We start from the raw sequence: 17,106 nt of genomic DNA, 5'->3' as shown, positions 1-17,106 counted from the left end.
ATCACCACCTCTTCTACCCTCCTAGGCTTCAGGAGTTACATTCGCCCCAACTTCAGCATCACATCTGCAACCAAAGGGAGGTGCTGTCCAGCCTCACTGGCATCATCAACATCAGCAATGACATCCTGATATATTCCCACATGTTGTAAGAGCATCATAAATGCCTCTGCGCCACCCTGGCCCATTTGGCGGAACACAGACTGACTTTAAGGGTCGTATGACTTGTACCTCATTGGTAAAAAAGTGCATTTGTCGAACAACATAAACGTCAGGCTTGTGCCAGACTGATTCCACGCACCCTCTCAGGATATGTTGGCCTGTATCCCTGCTAGTCCACAGTACACCATCTGGACCCCTAACTCACAAGGCACTAAATGTGTGTGCAACCTCAGAGCATGACAACCCAGATCCCCCAAGGAAATCGTGGTAACAGATCAAGAACCCTTTCCTTTGGACTCTCATGCATACCCAGAGAAATACACAAGAAATACTCAGCAAGTTGGCAAGGGCCGTGGGCGTCGGGTGCAGAGGTGGTCGACTAAGCAGTTCTACAGCCAAAGCACTTTGTCTTTAAAGTTGATGTTCTTCTGGACAGGTCTGCTGTCCGTGGTAGATTAGGACTATTTTTAGAAGGCAGGCAGTACCCCCCAGGGTTGTGGAGGTCGCTGGGCTGTGGGACGAGTCACTCTTCTGTAGCAGGGTCTATGAGGAATGCAGACAGGCCGGTAGGACTGGGGCCAAGTCAGCTGGTCCGTTTAGTCTTCACTGCTGCCTGGCTCTTCTTTGTCTTCTTCTTCGTAGGTCGTCAGTAAATTGAGGATTAAGGTTCAGGAGTGCCCCTAAATACTCAATTTAGGGTCGTTACAGGGGTTAGAAGGGATTAGCCAATGGGCTACTTACCTTTGGGGTGTCTACACCCTTTATATGTCCACTCCCTCTGGGGAGAGGGCATATCCCTAAACCTATTGGCTAGAATCATCCAAAACAATATGGAGGATTTTCAAAGGAGGAGGTCACTTCAGCTCAGGGCACCTTAGGGGTGGTCCTGGCTGAAGGGTATACATCTCTCTTGTTTACTAATTTTCCTTCCGACCTTGCCACCAAAAGTGTGGCTCAGTCAGGGGGAAGGTCTCTCATCTAGTTGGAGAGGCCCTGGTCAACATAACAAAGGAAGAGAAAACTTTGAGGCTCACCACCTTTTAATGCTGTTCCTGCTTAGCCGGAGGTGTGAAGCTGCTTCACCCAGAGCAGGCTTTGTTTCTGACCCACAAGAGCAAAAGGCTCCCACCTCAGGAGGTCAGAAACATGTACAGATGTGGCAGGCTGGTGCAGACCAGTCACGCACACACTAGTGAAGTGGTAGGTTTTCAGGGGGCACCTCTGAGGTGTAAACATGATGTGGGCACTGGCATTAGTGTGGGCTCAGTAATCTGTGATGTTTGGTACCAAACATCTTGTAATTCAGTGAAGCCATCATGGAGCTGTGGAACTCCATGCAGCTATGCCTTTTAATGAGGTATAGCACACCCTGCTTTAGGGCTGTAAGGCCTGCTGTAGGGTTGACTTACCTATGCCCCTTGCAGTCCTGGTAGTCCTGGAACACAGGGATGTGTGCCAAGTTGACTCTTCACTTTTATGTGCACCAAAACACTCAGGTGTCAGTGGCAGTATGCATGTGCTTGGCGAGTGGTCTCTTAGGGTGGCACAATACATGCTGTAGCCCTTAGAGACCCTCTCTGGTCACAATGCCCTTGGTACCACTGGTACTTTTTACAAGAGGCTTATATGTGGGCCAGAGGTGTGCCACTTGTAGGAACAAAGGTGCAGTTTTGGGAAAGAACACAGTCACTGGTAACCTGGTTAGCAGGAACCCAGTGCACATTCAGTCAAAGATGCATCAGAGTCAAGCAACATGTGGGGAGTAACAATGCCAAAAGGGGTACTTTCCGACAGGCGTTTCAATCTTTAGTGATGCGTTGTGATTCTTGCATAAAATACATGTGCTGCGATAATGAATAGAATGAAACAGATTAGAGTAATTAGTATTACCAAAATAGTGAAAAAGATTAACATTTCCACCATTGTGCCGAGGCGGAGAGTATATGCCGGCATATGAGTACTGTGTATAGTGTACTCCTACCTAGCGCTCCCAAACCTAGTCTTGCTTAGTGTGTGTGATCTGCCAAATCCCTGCCCGGGTGGTCTAACGCCTCATTACCTGTGGGTATGTATCATCAGACTGCCCATCTTGGTGTAGAGCAGGACATCCCTTGTGTTGGTACACAAAAATCAGCTGAGCTGGAATTCCGGCGTTGCAGTGACCTAGCACTGTCAGATGAGTGCTCCTCTGTCTTAACAAGGAAATGCTTCTGTATACATAACAATTGCACCAATGTGACCATATCTCCACCCCTCAGGCTGCAATTGTTTATTCTAGTTGGCTATTGTCCTCACCTACCGGACAATAACATAAATAACATTTGCGCAGTGAACTTTATCCCTTGTACTGAATGTTCATGGTGTCAGGATAGTGTGCTTACGAAGTAGAAATGTAAGTAATGCAGATTCAGAGAATGTTACCCTGCATGGTCAAGAATGCAAATGTATGTCAAAAGTCACCGTGTGTAAGAGAGAAGGCAATTAAAGAAACATGAGCATGTAAATAGCAACGTTTCTAACTGGGCCTATTCTGACCACGTGATACAAGGAAAAGTGCTCCTTCTTTGAACAATCCATCTCATATTTTGGATACATCTTTTCCAAGGAAGGAATGCGAGTTGACCCAAAGAAAGCAGTAGCCATTTACACAGCACCGACGCCCCAGAATGCAGGAGAAGTACAGACCTTTCTTAGTCTGGCCACATGCCGTGAAAGCTTAATCTCATACTTGGCATCTTTGTCAGAAACTCTGGGAGCCCTCAGAAAGGCTGATGCCAAGTGGGAGTGGCATGCTCAGGCTGAATAGCCATTCCAACACGTAAAAAAAGCTCTAATGAGCTATGCAGCGATGGCGTATTATAATCCTCACTGCAACACACAGGTGATCATCGAGGCCAAGCCCGTTTGGCTTGGGCTGTACTAATGCAAGAAATAAGAAATGGGTCCCAATCACATATGCTAACAGAGCCGTCACAGTGACCAGGTATTCCCAGATCGAAAGAGAATCTTCTGCCATCCAATGGAGATGCAGCCAATTCCACTTCTATCTATGCGGCGACAATTCAAGGTCATCATGGACCACAAACTGTTAGTCCCACTCTTAGCTGGCACCTCACGGAACATTCCACCCTGAATTGAGAGGTGGGCCGTCCAACTACACACTCAGAATTTTTACTACTGTGCCCTGTGTTCGTATATATAATTCCTCTTGAGACTGAGGCCGGGGCCTAGCAAACCTCGGTACACTACACTCTTCTTCATCATATCCCAGGATAACACTGCCCACGTCACCTTCCCCGCCTACTCAAAGCAAAACACGCTAGTTCTGATTATTTCTTCCCTCTCTCTTTCACCTTGGGCTGGTCTAATGACCATTTAAAAAAATCTTTATTTTTTGATTTTCTCACAAACAATATAATAAACAGTGAACACACAGGTTGTGTAAAGAAGACCGTCCGGACATTGCAGCACCTTCACATCTGGGAATACAGAAGAGGGATAAACAGCCTGTGTAAATATGTGAAGTCAATAGCAGTTCCGTCTCTTGGCATGGAGAACACTAACTACATAAACACAATGAGCCCAGCCAAGCTATACACAGTAGGAGAGAGTGTTAAAAAAAGTGACAGGAAGGGCGCATTGCCAACATTTTTTCTAAACTGTGCCTTAGTCAGTGCTGGACGAACTATGAAAATGCTTCACAGTAAAGACACTCTGACCTTAAACAACGAGGTTAGCCAAAATGATCTTTCTCTACAAGAATCCTCTTTATGCTTATCTGTTTTTCATATTGAGAAACCATTGAACCAGCAGAGACATTGCTAAGCCCTTCCATGTCTTTGCAATACCTTGCTTGGCAAGCATCAGACCTAGCACCAAGAACCAGAGCTGGGAGTGTGCATGCTTCTGGACGGGAAGTAGTTCTAATTAGCCGATATTCCAAGTTTCGATTCCAGAACTCTCCGAAAGCTTCACCACTGTATCACAGAAACAAGACCAGATTGAACAAACACAGTACATATGCCAGAGATTTCATTCAGTGCTCAAACATCGGGGACAGGTGGAGACTATGGAGACAGGTGAGGAATTAGATCATGCTCATATTACGGACGAAAGATGACATTTCATTTTCTCTCAATCTGCATGTCTAATATTTTAATTTAAATCTGCTGTTAGTAGACCCCATGTTCTGGGGCACTCATATGCCCCTTAACGTTCCACATCAGTCAATTTCTCCCATGATCAGCTTTGTATTGCACTCAAACACTACTAGCCTCAGCTTAGAGTTAGGCCTTGCGGCCATATAAACAAAAGCAACCCACCTGTAATCCCCTCATATCACAATATCAGTAACTCTACATATCTTCCGGAATGTCCTTCAAAGTCACTCTGGTCTCAGCTGCTATAAATTTGAACTGCAGAATCCCAACACCCTAATCACGAAAATTTGTAGTGAAGTTCTCAAACGTTATAAAGCAATTATTCTCATTGAAATAAGCAATGTACTCTGCACCATCCATTTCACCATCACACACAACTCAAAACTGGAATTCTATGTCAGGGCTGGAGGCTCAGATTATGCCTTCTTCCTTCGCTTTTATTTGTACAGCAGCCATTTTCGAATAATAACAAAACTACTTTTCCCATGAACAGCAGGGAAATAGAAAAGTTCAGAACACAAGTCCTTCTGCTCTGTCCACACTACAGTCCCAACTTGGTCCTTCCACTCTGTTCACTCTTCCTCTTTCTTCGCTGCTCAGCAGCAAGTTAAGTCAAATTTCTTGTTTCTCCTGTTCGGAGGAGGGGGGGGGGATTTGATCTTACTGTTGGCATATTTTTAACGAGCTTCTGATTTAATATGTCTCTTGCAGATTTACAAGGCAGCGGGACTCATTTGCGTACCATACACAATATTATGCCCCATTTTAGACTGTGGTGTGGTTCTCCCACCGATTGGGGCTCCGTGCCCTCTCTATGGGCAGCACGAGTTAGGCACTGGGAATAGCGTGCTGACGAGCGCTGTCCTGTGGAGAGTGCAGCCTTGTCCCCAGCCTACACAGTGATGCCCTATCTGGGTCTGTAGCCCCCATTTTTTCTCTTATGCTCCACCGAGGTCTATATGGTTGGTTTCTGACACCCTGCTGGGTTGTAAAGGCAGCTAGTGGTGCTGTGTGAGACACAGGTATCGGGTGGCAATATCCCATTCATCACAACAGGGCAGTAGTGTCCCAGGGCTCTGCACGTAAATTGTGCGCCTCTGCCCCACCAAAATCAGTCTGGGCCCCCTCGCAGCCAAATTCTGCCATGCTCTGCATGCCCGAATCCAGTGCTCCCCAGCACTGATGGAACTGCCTGTGCCAAGTGGGTATCCCATGCCTTATTACTTACCTAGTCATGTAGTCAGATCAGGAGCAGTTCCAGGAGGAGGACCCTTTGTCCTTCCTACCTTGGGACAACGACTTCTACCAGGCAGTGGAGCACTCCGTATACAGGGCAGTAAACCAAGCCATGGAGCCCTTGGAAGAGCGCCTCTCTGTGCAGATTGACCTGGAGTGCGACAAATAGCCCAATCCCACGCAAGCACCCCCAAAGGTCCCCTAGGCACCCCAGACAGGTCTCCACCCTCAACGAGGCAGTGTAAACCTGGAGTGGACGCAGACACTTTTGCACACCTAAAACAGGCTTTTCTAGGCTAGGTTCCCCCTCAGCCAGTGCCAGCGGCCCCCATAGACAGTTCCCCAATGTACCACAACCCCGGAACCCCAGGATACCGGAGATTCCCCTGTGGACACAAATGACGGCACAGGTCCCTCTAGACCATGGCTCCTCATCGCCCCTCCTGCCCAGGAGGGCATTTCAGAGATGCTGGACCCGGATGACATTGTCCACCCTATGTCCACCGACTGGATTCCAGGGACAAGGTGGCCAAGTATGGCTGTCTAAGTAAGCCCATGGAGAAGGACGCTTGCAACCGCCTCCGAGCGGAATGTCCTCATCGCAGTTTAGTGGGTAAAGTTGCCCTTACCCCCGATATTGACCCTAAGATAGCAATGTTCCTGAGAAGGGTGTCAACAGGTCCTGACGATCCTGCCAGTACAAGCTCCTAAACACGGTGAGTCCTCTAACCAAGATCCTTGGCATGGCCGAGGAGGCTAAGGCGTCAGGTTCGTTGATTTCCCCAGAGGTTCTGTCAGGATGGCTGCAGCTGCGCGCTCTCTACAGAGAGGCGTTGTTCCCTTCTGATAAAGGTGGACCGAAAGTTGGGAGACCTGGCCTCCTCGGAGGCTGGAGCTGTGGTCCAGAGTGGTTTGTTTGGGGACCCCTTCATTAAGGAACTTAGCTAGTTCATGGCGGGGTTCACTTCTCTGGACAAAGCCCAGACCAACATTCGTAGGGTCTTTACCCCTCGGGTTTTCCAGGGGGCTGGTCGTGGCGGGGGCCGGTCAGCAAGCCGACAAGGGACAAGGCTCCAGGCATGGGCAATTCCAGGACAGCGCACGCTACAATACGTTCTACCCCACCAGACAACAGAAGTTCCGTGGAGGATACAGAGGTCAATCCAACAACTCTGGCAAAGGTGGGTGTGCTGCCTTCGGCGTGCCTGCGAGTGGGAGGTCATTTTGCTCTCTTCCTCCCAGCTTGGGTCTCACTCACGAGTGATGCTTGGGTACTACAGATGGTGCAGGACTTCCAAATGGAGTTCCATGGCTGTCAGCATCAGGTGACCTGTCCCTGCTCAATTTCTTTTTCCCAGCGAGCCGCATATTTAATACACAAAGAGGTCTCCGCCGGTTAACCAAAAAGGGACGATTTGCTGCACAGAAGAGCACCCCAACATGTTTGTCAGCAATATTTTCATGGTCGACAAAGCCGATGGGTTTTGGCGACCAGTGATCAACTTGAAGGATTTTAATGAGTGAGTGGTATATCACCACTTCAGAATGGAGGGTATCCACCTCCTCAGGGACGTGCTGAGGCCGCTCGACTGGATGGTCCACCTGGACCTGAAGAACATGTACCTCACGGTCCCGATCTTTCCTCCTCACCGCCAATTCCTAGAGTTCAGGTCTTCGAGCTCACCACTCTGACTTTTGGCCTATCCTCGGCACCGTGATGTTTCACGAAGGTCCTCAAGCTGGCGTTGGAGTTCCTAAGAGTGCAAGGCATTCGGATGATCGTGTACTTAGGCGATATGCGTTTCCTGGCCCAGTCTCCCAAAAGGCTGACCAGTCACTTGCAGATGGCAGTCAACTTATTGCAGGGGTTAGGATTCGCCATAAACAAAAAGAAATATCTCTCCTTACCCCAGTCCAATGCACAACCTTTTTGGGATTTACAACAGATTCCATCTCCTCTACCTTGATCCTCCCGGCCCGGAAAATGGCAAAGATCCGGCACGAGCTGCACCAAACCTTGGCCAAGTCCCACACATCATTGTGCCAGCTTGCTTGCCTGGTGTGCCTTTCCTCCTCCTCAATTCAGCCCATCTTTCCCATCCCGTTGCACTATCATGCGATGCAGCGCCTCAAGGTGCACCCTCTCAGGAGGGGACTGACTTATGCGCAATCCGTCCCGCTATGTTGGAGGTGAAGGAAGAGATGGTCTGGTGGCTTAAACCTGTGGAGTCGTGGACTGGGAGAGCAATCATCGGTTCCGCACTGGACATCGTGATCGAGTTCAACACCAGCCGTTCTGGTTGGGGTGCCAAATGCAGAGATTTTTCCACAGAAGGAGCCTGGTCCACACATGAACAATCATTGCACATCAAATGTCTGAAGCTTCTGGCGGGGTTGTTGCGGTGCAGTGCTGGATGAAAAACAGGGTGCAATTTTGCGTCCTCCTCAAAATGGACAATATTTCCGCTGTCAGGTACATCAACCATCTGGGGGGCACCGGTTTCCGTGCACTGGTGAACATAGCCAAGGAATTTTGGGCCTTCTGCTTAAAGAACAAGGTGTCAGTAACAGCCGAATACCTCCTGGGTCGAGCAAATGAGGTGACAGACTGGCACTCTCGCCACCTCCTGGATTGTGAAACTGGACCCGCAGGTGTTCTCTCAGTTAGCCGAGAGGTGGGGTCCCTTTTCAGTCGGCCTATTTGCGTCACGTATGGAAAATCAGTTGCTGAGATTTTTCAGTTGGAGGCCAGATCCTCAGGCAGAGGCAACGGATGCATTCCCCCAGGACTTGCAGCAGGAACAGGGCTACGCATCTCGCCCTTTCTCAATGATCACGCAAGTATCTGCCATGTGTACTACCAGCAGGTTGAAATTGTGTTGATTACCTCTCTGTGGAGATCTCAAGTGTGGTTTCCAGTTCTTCTGGAACTCTCCTGGGATTCTCCAATCCTACTCCCCCACTTTCCTCACATCCTGCTTAATCCAGAGCTCAATCTTCATTGTCTGGTAGTGGAAGAAATGCTACAGATGATGGCCTGGCGGATCTCAGGCGACCCTGGTTGCTCCCAGGCCTTTCGGGACATGCTGAGTCTTTACTATCCAGAGCATGGGCGGATAGCACTACCAAGAGGAACCGATCCGCCTGGAACAGATGGCGTCGTTGGTGTGTGCAATGAAATGTCGATCCCGTGGGCGCGGATGTAGTCAACATCCTCAATTTCCTGGTGGGCCTCACGGAGGAAGGGTTGGCTTACTGCTCTATCAACCCATTCCATTTGACGATTTCGGTGGGCCATACCCCAATTCACGGGTCGCCGGTGGGCGAGCACCCGTTCGTCAGCAAGCTCCTTAGGGGGATTTGTCTATCACTCCCACTGGAACCACGTTATTCTGCGCTGTGGGATGTGAATCTGGTGTTGAATCTTTACCTATCTTGGCAACCGGACAGGTTTTTGTCACGCAAGGAGATTTTGGCTAAATTGGCGACACTATTATGCCTGGTGTCTTGCAGGCACATGTCTGACGTGAGAGCCCCAGACATCTCGGCCAGAGTGTTCACTCCGAATGGGGTTTCATTTACGGTCAGTAGTTGGACCAAGTGTAATACCAGGGTTATCTCATACCGCATTTCAAGACTTCCCCAAACTGTGTGTGGTACAGTGCCTCTGAGCATATGAGGAACTGACTGAAGAGGTATGCCCTCCGGGTGAAAGACAACTGCTTATTGCATTACGAAAGCCATACAGGGCAGTTTTGTCCCCTGGTATTGCCAGATGGATGCGCTGGGTGATGCAGGAGGCGGAGATTGATACAAAAAGTTTGGTGCCAACTCAGTGAGAGGGGCGATGGCCTCAAAGGCGTTTTCACTCAGAACGCGTTTGGAAGATCTGATGCACGCTGGTAACTGGTCCTCGGATTCTACATTTAAGAAGTTTTACTTTAAGCCAGTGCTGGGAGTAGCTCAATTGGTAGTTCACAAGCTTTGAACTGGCATAATCTGAGCCTCCAGTCCTGAAATAGAATGAAAAATTGCCTAGCTGTAGTAGAGGTAATTTTCAATTCTAATAAGGACACGGAGGCGAGGATTATCCCACCTGGCGACCACTGAAAACGTGGACTCTCCCCATTCTGATGTAAGTAGTTTGTTTATAAGGTCAATTAAGATGTATGTTTCATGCTTCTCTAGTGTCTACAGTTACGCATTATATAGCAGTGTTTGCTTTGGTGTTGTTCTGCCGGTTCGTTTGTTCTGGACTTGGTTTCTGATGCTGCCTGGTTTTGCAGGAAACAATGGGTCCAAACAGCATCGGTGAAGTCCGACATGGAGCTGTTCTCGCGAAAAAAGAGGAAGAGTGAACAGAGCGGAAGGACGAAGTTGGGACTGGAGTGTGGACAGCGTAGAAGGACTTGTGTTCTGAACTTTTCTGTTTTCCTGCTGTTCATGGGAAAAGTAGTTTTGTTATTGCTTGAAAACGGCTGCTGTAAAAATAAAAGCAAAGGAAGAAGGCATAATCCTCGTCTCCGTGTCCTTAATAGAATTGAAACTTACCTGTAGTACAGCTAGGCAAATTTTAATTCTGCTGCATTATCGAGTTTTTCATATCCACCTTCAAAAATATATATTCCGACTGCCATAATGCCCGTCTTTTCCAGTTGTGTTATTTCACCTGGAGTAGTAACTCCAAGTAAAATGCCACACTTTGGAGTTACGAGTGTATCAGGGCCTAGAATTATTGTAAAGTAAAGTCAAGATTTATTGTATGACTCATTAACATCTTGACAGGCATACATCTATCTGTTAATATTGAAAGGTTACAAATGGTCATTCTGGCTGAGGTCTGTAGTATTCTCAGTATTCAAACAATACTTGAGGGCCCTTCTGCTCCAGAAGAGTACCCTTTTTATGAAGATTGTTGTTAAGTGGATGCATCTCTCCTCTTCAACACCAGACCAGCAGCAAAGTGATGTAAAATGGTTTCATTCCTATTGTGGCAGTGTTGCACAAATATGAATTTACCTTGAAAAAACAAAAGGCAAGAGGCGTTTTTGCAAAACAGGAACAGTTGGTTTAATTAAACACTTTGGCCGGGAGTACAGCTTGCAGAAAAGGGTCTGAGGAGTGTCTCAATGTACAATCAATCCGAGCGATTTTCATACAGATTTGGGTGCCATAAAAGTACATCCACCCTTATCTGTGGAATTGTACATAAAAGGTCCTTGATAACAAATGCAGGTGGGCCTCGACCTGCGTGGACACAATGTGAGCCAGTCGGAAATGTGTCTAGATGTCCCGCATGAGGGGCGCGTGATCACTGTGTGTACTGTGTGAGCTGTGTCTTGAATGGCTGTGTGTTCCTAACTCCACGTAGCATCAGACTTTATGGTGTTTTGGGAATGAGCGCACCCCTCTGGCCATGTGTGCTTTATTGAGGCAAATTTCCCTGGACCATTGTGGCGTCTCTGCACTTATCTGGGGGTTGGATCTGAATTTCCTGTTCTCACGCTTGTCTGCCGGCTACGTGCCACCCCACCTGTGACCTGTCAATGACTTACTGCAAACCTGCCTGATCGCATACGTCTAAGTCGGGTTGATAGAGAGTTCATGACAGACAAATTTGATAATAGTTTGGGATTTCCTTTGTGTATTCAAGTGTACCATTATAAGCATGGGCATCGTTTTTATCAATATCAATATCACAATCTGCATTGCCGTAATTCATTTGCAAAACAAACCCAACTTCTCCTGAAGTCTCTTGATGGAAATAGCAGGAAACACATTCTCATGATGCTGAACCTGTTTTGCAAATTTAATGTTTCCTTTAGATAGTGTTGCATAGTTAGAATTTTGTATGACTCTCTCATAAAATCAGCTTTATTAAAATGGATGAAAATGTGTAGTCATTGGCTCCTGAAATGAACTTGAGTTGTGTAATGAAGATTGTTTTAAGGACTGCGTTTGATCGAGAAAGCGCGGTTGTAGGTTTTCTTTTTAGAGAATCTCTGTGGTTTCAGAAGTAAGGTGCTGGAGCTTCTGTAGGATCTGCTACCACAGAAAGTTACAACTTCTGAGCAAGCTATCTCAGGGTATTGAAGTATAGAGCTTTATGGGTCATGCAGGCGATTTTTAATTGAATTCTTGCTTCATAAGGGAGCCAGTTGAGGGCTTTAAGTCAGGGATGATGTGGTTGTTTCCTATTGATTCCATGATGAGTATTGCAGCGGAGTTAAGGGAGGCCCTTGAGGAGCCATTTTGGATCTGGGCAAACCGCAGAGGGTTGCACTTCCATAGTCTAACATAGGAATTAGTAGGACTTGCACTGCAGATTTGAAGTCATGGGGGTTGGGGGGGGGGGGGGGGGATGGAGGGTTTTCATTTTATCAAGATGTTTATTTGGGGGGGTTGATCCTTTGGTGGTAGCGCTGATGTGCTTCTGCATGTTAAAGTTCTTGTTGAGAGTTATTCCCAATGTTTGCACTGAATCAATAACTTGGGGCAGGCAGTTGAGGGCACTGACAAACGCTTGGGCTGCATCCCACTCCATTGTTTTTCTCCCATCATGTCACCTCAGTTTGGACCCAGCCATATGCAAATCAGTCTTTACCCTTCTCCTCATGGGAAGCTTCCAGTCTGAACTGCCAGGCCAGGTACTCTCTGAACTGGAACACAAGCAACCTACTCGTTACCCCCTAGTTAGGGCGATTCAGCCAGGCATAGCTTGATTCCAGTAGCCCAGTGAGCCGGGGACCCACGTCTGGCATGGACATAACGGGTGCACTTAGGAAAGTCTATGAAGCATGCAAAAAGTGGAGGGCCTGGTTTGTTAATGGAATTGTGAGCCATATACTTTAATGCTAACATCTTGTCCATTGTGCTGCAATTAGGCATAAATCTGGTCTAAAAAAAATGAAACTATGTGTTTGTCAATGGCCAATCACTGTAGCTCATCCAGTAAGATTTTAGCAGAAGCTTTTGCTTCAACATCCAAAGGTGCTATAAGGCGCTGGATTTTATCTCTCCCCCTTCTTGAATATTGGGTGCAGGATGAAGACTTTTCATGAGTACCTAACTAATCCCTGTTCAAATGATGTTAAAAATAGGGGCAGAAGTCTTTCCATCTGGTTATTTATGTTGGATTTATATACAGAGGCCTTGATCCGATTGGGTCCTGTTAGGTCTGGAAGTTCTAATTGACTGTTTCACATGTTTGAAGGTAATTATTAGGAACTGATGTTTTCTTGCTGTGTGAATTCAATGGGTTCCTACTCTGTGTAACTGGCGTTTGAATTCATATTTTCTAAATTAGTTTGAGAGACCTCTTTAGAACAGTGGAGGTTAATAATATGTTTAGTTCACTTCAGTGAACTTACTACGTTCCAGCCTAGTGCTGTCTGTGACGATGTCCAGATTATTTACAAACAGTCAGAATCTGTTTTTTGTTATGTTTTAAGGGGCTGTGTAGATGGAGCCACTGTTCTTCATTTTGTTTCCTCTTTGCCTATACCAACTGTTTATGCTAAAGGTTTTTGTTATTAGCAAGGCAAGCAGTGTCATCATGAGTGCAACCAGTTTTTTTTGCTTTTTTCTACTCAGATTGCGAATGTCAGTCTGTATTGTTTTTAACTTGGACATGAACCAAGAATTAAGGGTTCACCGTTTGATGGTCATGTAGAGATTTGAAGACCTTGGTTCAAGTGGTTATGAATAACGTCCAATAGCCCCTTGGTGTCGGGTCTTTGCTCTCAAGTGGATAGTTTGTCAAAGTTTGCAGTGCTCCATTTTAATCTATTTATCAATGAGGATGGCGCTAGACTCCCATATGTGCTGAGTACCTCCGAAGCTTGAGATTTAAGGAAGGGCATCACTTTCAATAGCTAATTGTCTGGAAGGAATTATACACTGAAAAAAGTCTTCGGGAGACAAAAGTAAAGTCCATCTTAGTGGGCTTACTGTGAGACTCATTTGTGTGATTTAGAAGTCAAGTGGGAGGTTTAAAGTTAGTTAGAGATTGGAAGCCAAACGTGTGGTAAAGATTGCTGATCTTGCCTGGACCGCATTGTTAATATTGAAGAGTTCTTCTGCATTTAGGGATTGTATGAGCCTGGTGAATGTAAGTTAAATTACCCATTCATGAACATCTTGAGCCATGAGTTTCTAAGTAATAAGTCTTCAATTTCTTCAAGGAAGTCTAATAGCTATCTTTCTATGGTCTTCTCAATGGAGATATTCAAATAGATGTTTACAATCAAGATGGAGAAAGTTGGGCTACCAAGATGACAGCGGTCTAATGTAACAACCTGGAGTGATGAGCTGAAGCAGTTTATAGGTGTATTATTTGTCAATAAGGTGGTTGTAATGTATGAGGCAAGACCTGATAGACGCCCAAATGTGTTTGGCTTTATTACTGCATGTTAGACCTCTTGATAGCCCTCAATTGTGTTCCAGGTTTCTTTGGAGTCATGTCTCAGTTCATCAGGAAGTCTTGCGCCTCACTGTTATTTAGTAGGAGTGGGTGAATAATTATGCTCCTGTGGCAGAGTTCGCAAAGTTTTGCCCACTCCACGTTCGCTTGGAATGGGGAGCTCCGGCAAAACTCCGCCAACCCCCGTCTTGACGGAGTTTTTTCTTGTGCGCGATTCGCCAGCAGTAAGTTGCCGAGCGTAAATGAGAATTTGCATCTCTAAGTGTGCTTTTCACTCTGATTTTACAGCAGGAACAAGGTCCCGATGCAAAAAATCAGCATGACATGCCGAATTCTGCCCGCTCGCAGAACTCTACGTAATCTCGCAAAGTTTTTATGTAACTTCGCAGATTTCAATGGAGTAAAACTCCGCAAGTTCTACACACCCCTATTATTTAGTAGTGTGTTGAGCCCAGCAACATTCCAAGAAATGAATTTGAGGTGGTTGCTGCTTATTTAGCTTTTGTTTTTGTGCTGTGTTAGCAGCATATTTTGAAATTTGCACCAAAATGTGTTGCTAGCCTGCTCCAGTCTTGCGTAAATATTTAGGGATTAGGCCAGTTGATTTTAAAATATCTTTTGTTCAGGCACGGTGGAATCTCCAGTCATTCTCTGGGAGGCAATGAAGCCCACTCTCAGGGGAGCAGATATTGCCTTTTGCACTGCGAAACGCCGACAGCGTCGCGACAAATTAATACAAATTGAGGCCCAGTTGCTTGAACTGGAACGTGTGGGTAGGGGCTCGGAGGTAAGCGTCACGCGCAGACAACTGTCAAATGTACAGCAGACATACGCCTGGGAACTCCTAGACGAAGCCCGGCTATACTGGCTTGCCACTCGCAGGCGGATTTACCAGTCGGGGGACAAATCCAGTGCATTGTTGCATCATCTGTGTCAACAGGCGCTGCGCCCTCAGACGCTCCCGTGCATACACAGTCCCGACGAGACCGCTCTTACAGATCCGTCCATCATTGCGGACTGCTTTGCCTCCTATTTTGCAGACTTGTACGCTCCCAATGAAGCTCTGTCCTTGGCACTCGTTCAGAAATTTATCGATGATTTTCCCCCTCGTGCCTTATCGGTTGAGGTGCGGAACACATTGCATACTCCCTTGTCAATTGAAGAACTACTGACGGCGCTGCTTGGTATGCGAGTGGGAAAGGCGCCAGGCTCGAATGGCTTCCTGTGCGAATTCTTCCAGAAATATAATTCGCAACTATTAAAACTATACCTAGAGGCCTCCTATGAGAGGGGTGGTCTCCCGCCGGATTGTTGTGTTTTTGAAGCCGGGCCGCCCTCCGGAACAATATTTGTCCTACCGCCCGATCTCCCTACTCAATGTGGAAGCCAAACTTCTGGCCAACCGCCTGGTCCCACACATTACACACTTGGTCCACCCGGACCAGGCAGGCTTCATGCCTGGCCATGCTATGCGGCATAACATCAGACGTGCACATTATGCTATAGCCGCGGTTGATAGACTTGGGGGCCCGCCGCGCTCCTCCTGGCAGACATGAATAAGGCCTTTGATTCCCTTAGCTGGACGTATCTCTGCGCCTTGCTTGGCCGTCTAAACATTGACCCCCGGTTACTGAATCTTATTTGCCTGCTTTATACAGACATCACCGCCTCGGTCCGAGTGGCCTACTCGGCTTCCAGACGCTTTCCTATCAGGCGTCGCACGTGCCAGGGCTGCCCACTCTCCCCTTATCTTTTCGCACTCGCCATGGAGCCATTGGTGGCCTGGATTCAGGTAGATGTGCAGATGCGCGGCATCGAATGGGCGCCGGGGTTTCCGATCCCATAGCGCTCTATGCAGACAACGTTTTGTTTTTTCTCACGAATCTCCACGCCTTTTTCGCATCATGCAGATCTTTGGTGAGACCTTCGGCCTCAACTTGAAGTGAGGAAAATCTTTTTTTTGGCTGCTGCGGGGCAGGGATCGACTGGGAGTCTTGTTGCTCGAGGTAGTGGTGGTTCCGGACTGCTTTAAGTATTTGGGTGTCTTTCTCTTGGCATCTCAGACACTGGCATGGACCAAGAACCTTTCCGCCCTGTGGATACAGGCGAGTGACCAGATGCACGTGTGGTCTCACATGCCTCTGTCTCTCTTTGGCAGGTCCGCCATTTTTAAAATGGTTTCCATACCCCATCTTCTTTATCAATTGCAGAATCACCCCTATCCAATCAAGCAGACGTGGTTTCGCCAATTAAACGCTATTCTTACCCGTTTTCTCTGGGGTGGCGGTGCATTGCGAGTGGCGCTGAGGACCTGCTTCCAGTCTACTTACTCTGGTGGAGTGGCTTCCCCAGACGTTCACGCATACTACATGGCTTCACACCTCCTCATCCTCAATGACTGGTGGTACGGTAATCGCAGAGACCCGGCGTACGCCGTGGATCGTTGGCTGATGGGAGAAAATGCCCTCCACATGGTTCTCTATTCAGCGGCGCTGATTAAAGAGTTGCCACCTGCCACTGATCTGGAAATCTGCACTCCGCCAGATGGGTTGGTGGGGGAGACTCACCAGGGAAACTCCATTGTGGAACAATGGACAGCTGCCACAGCTGGCGCGATTGCCAGGTTTTTTGGGCTGGGGAGCCATTGGGATAGACACAGTGGGGGCAGCTGTACGTGGTTGCACCCTCAAGTCCTGCCTTGACATACAAACGGAGTATGATATGCCCCGTACGCAATTCTACCGCTATCTACAGTTCAGACATGCTTTCATCCCATACATTTCCCATCTAACAGAGATACCCAAATGTAAACCCGTTGAGGCAAAAGTCTTTATAGGTGAAATGGGATAACCAAAATATACCGTACACTTATCAAAAACACGCCTACCACCTTACATAAAACTAGAGAGGCATGGCAGCAGGATCTGGGTCCATTAGAGGGGGACGACTGGGTGGAGGCCCTGGAGTCCCCGCGTAGTGCAGTCATCGCTGCCCGTCTTATCCAGTTTAAGTATTTGCATAGTGCCTATTATACCAGGCACAGGTTGTGGCGTGCTGGGCTAATTGCATCCCTGCATTGTTTACACAGTGGGTCTATGGAGGGTACCTTCCTGCACACCGTGAGGTCCT

Source organism: Triturus cristatus, chromosome 2_1 (assembly GCF_964204655.1).
Source record: "Triturus cristatus chromosome 2_1, aTriCri1.1, whole genome shotgun sequence".
Taxonomy (NCBI): Eukaryota; Metazoa; Chordata; class Amphibia; order Caudata; family Salamandridae; genus Triturus; species Triturus cristatus.
Note: the sequence above shows the minus strand (reverse complement) of the source record.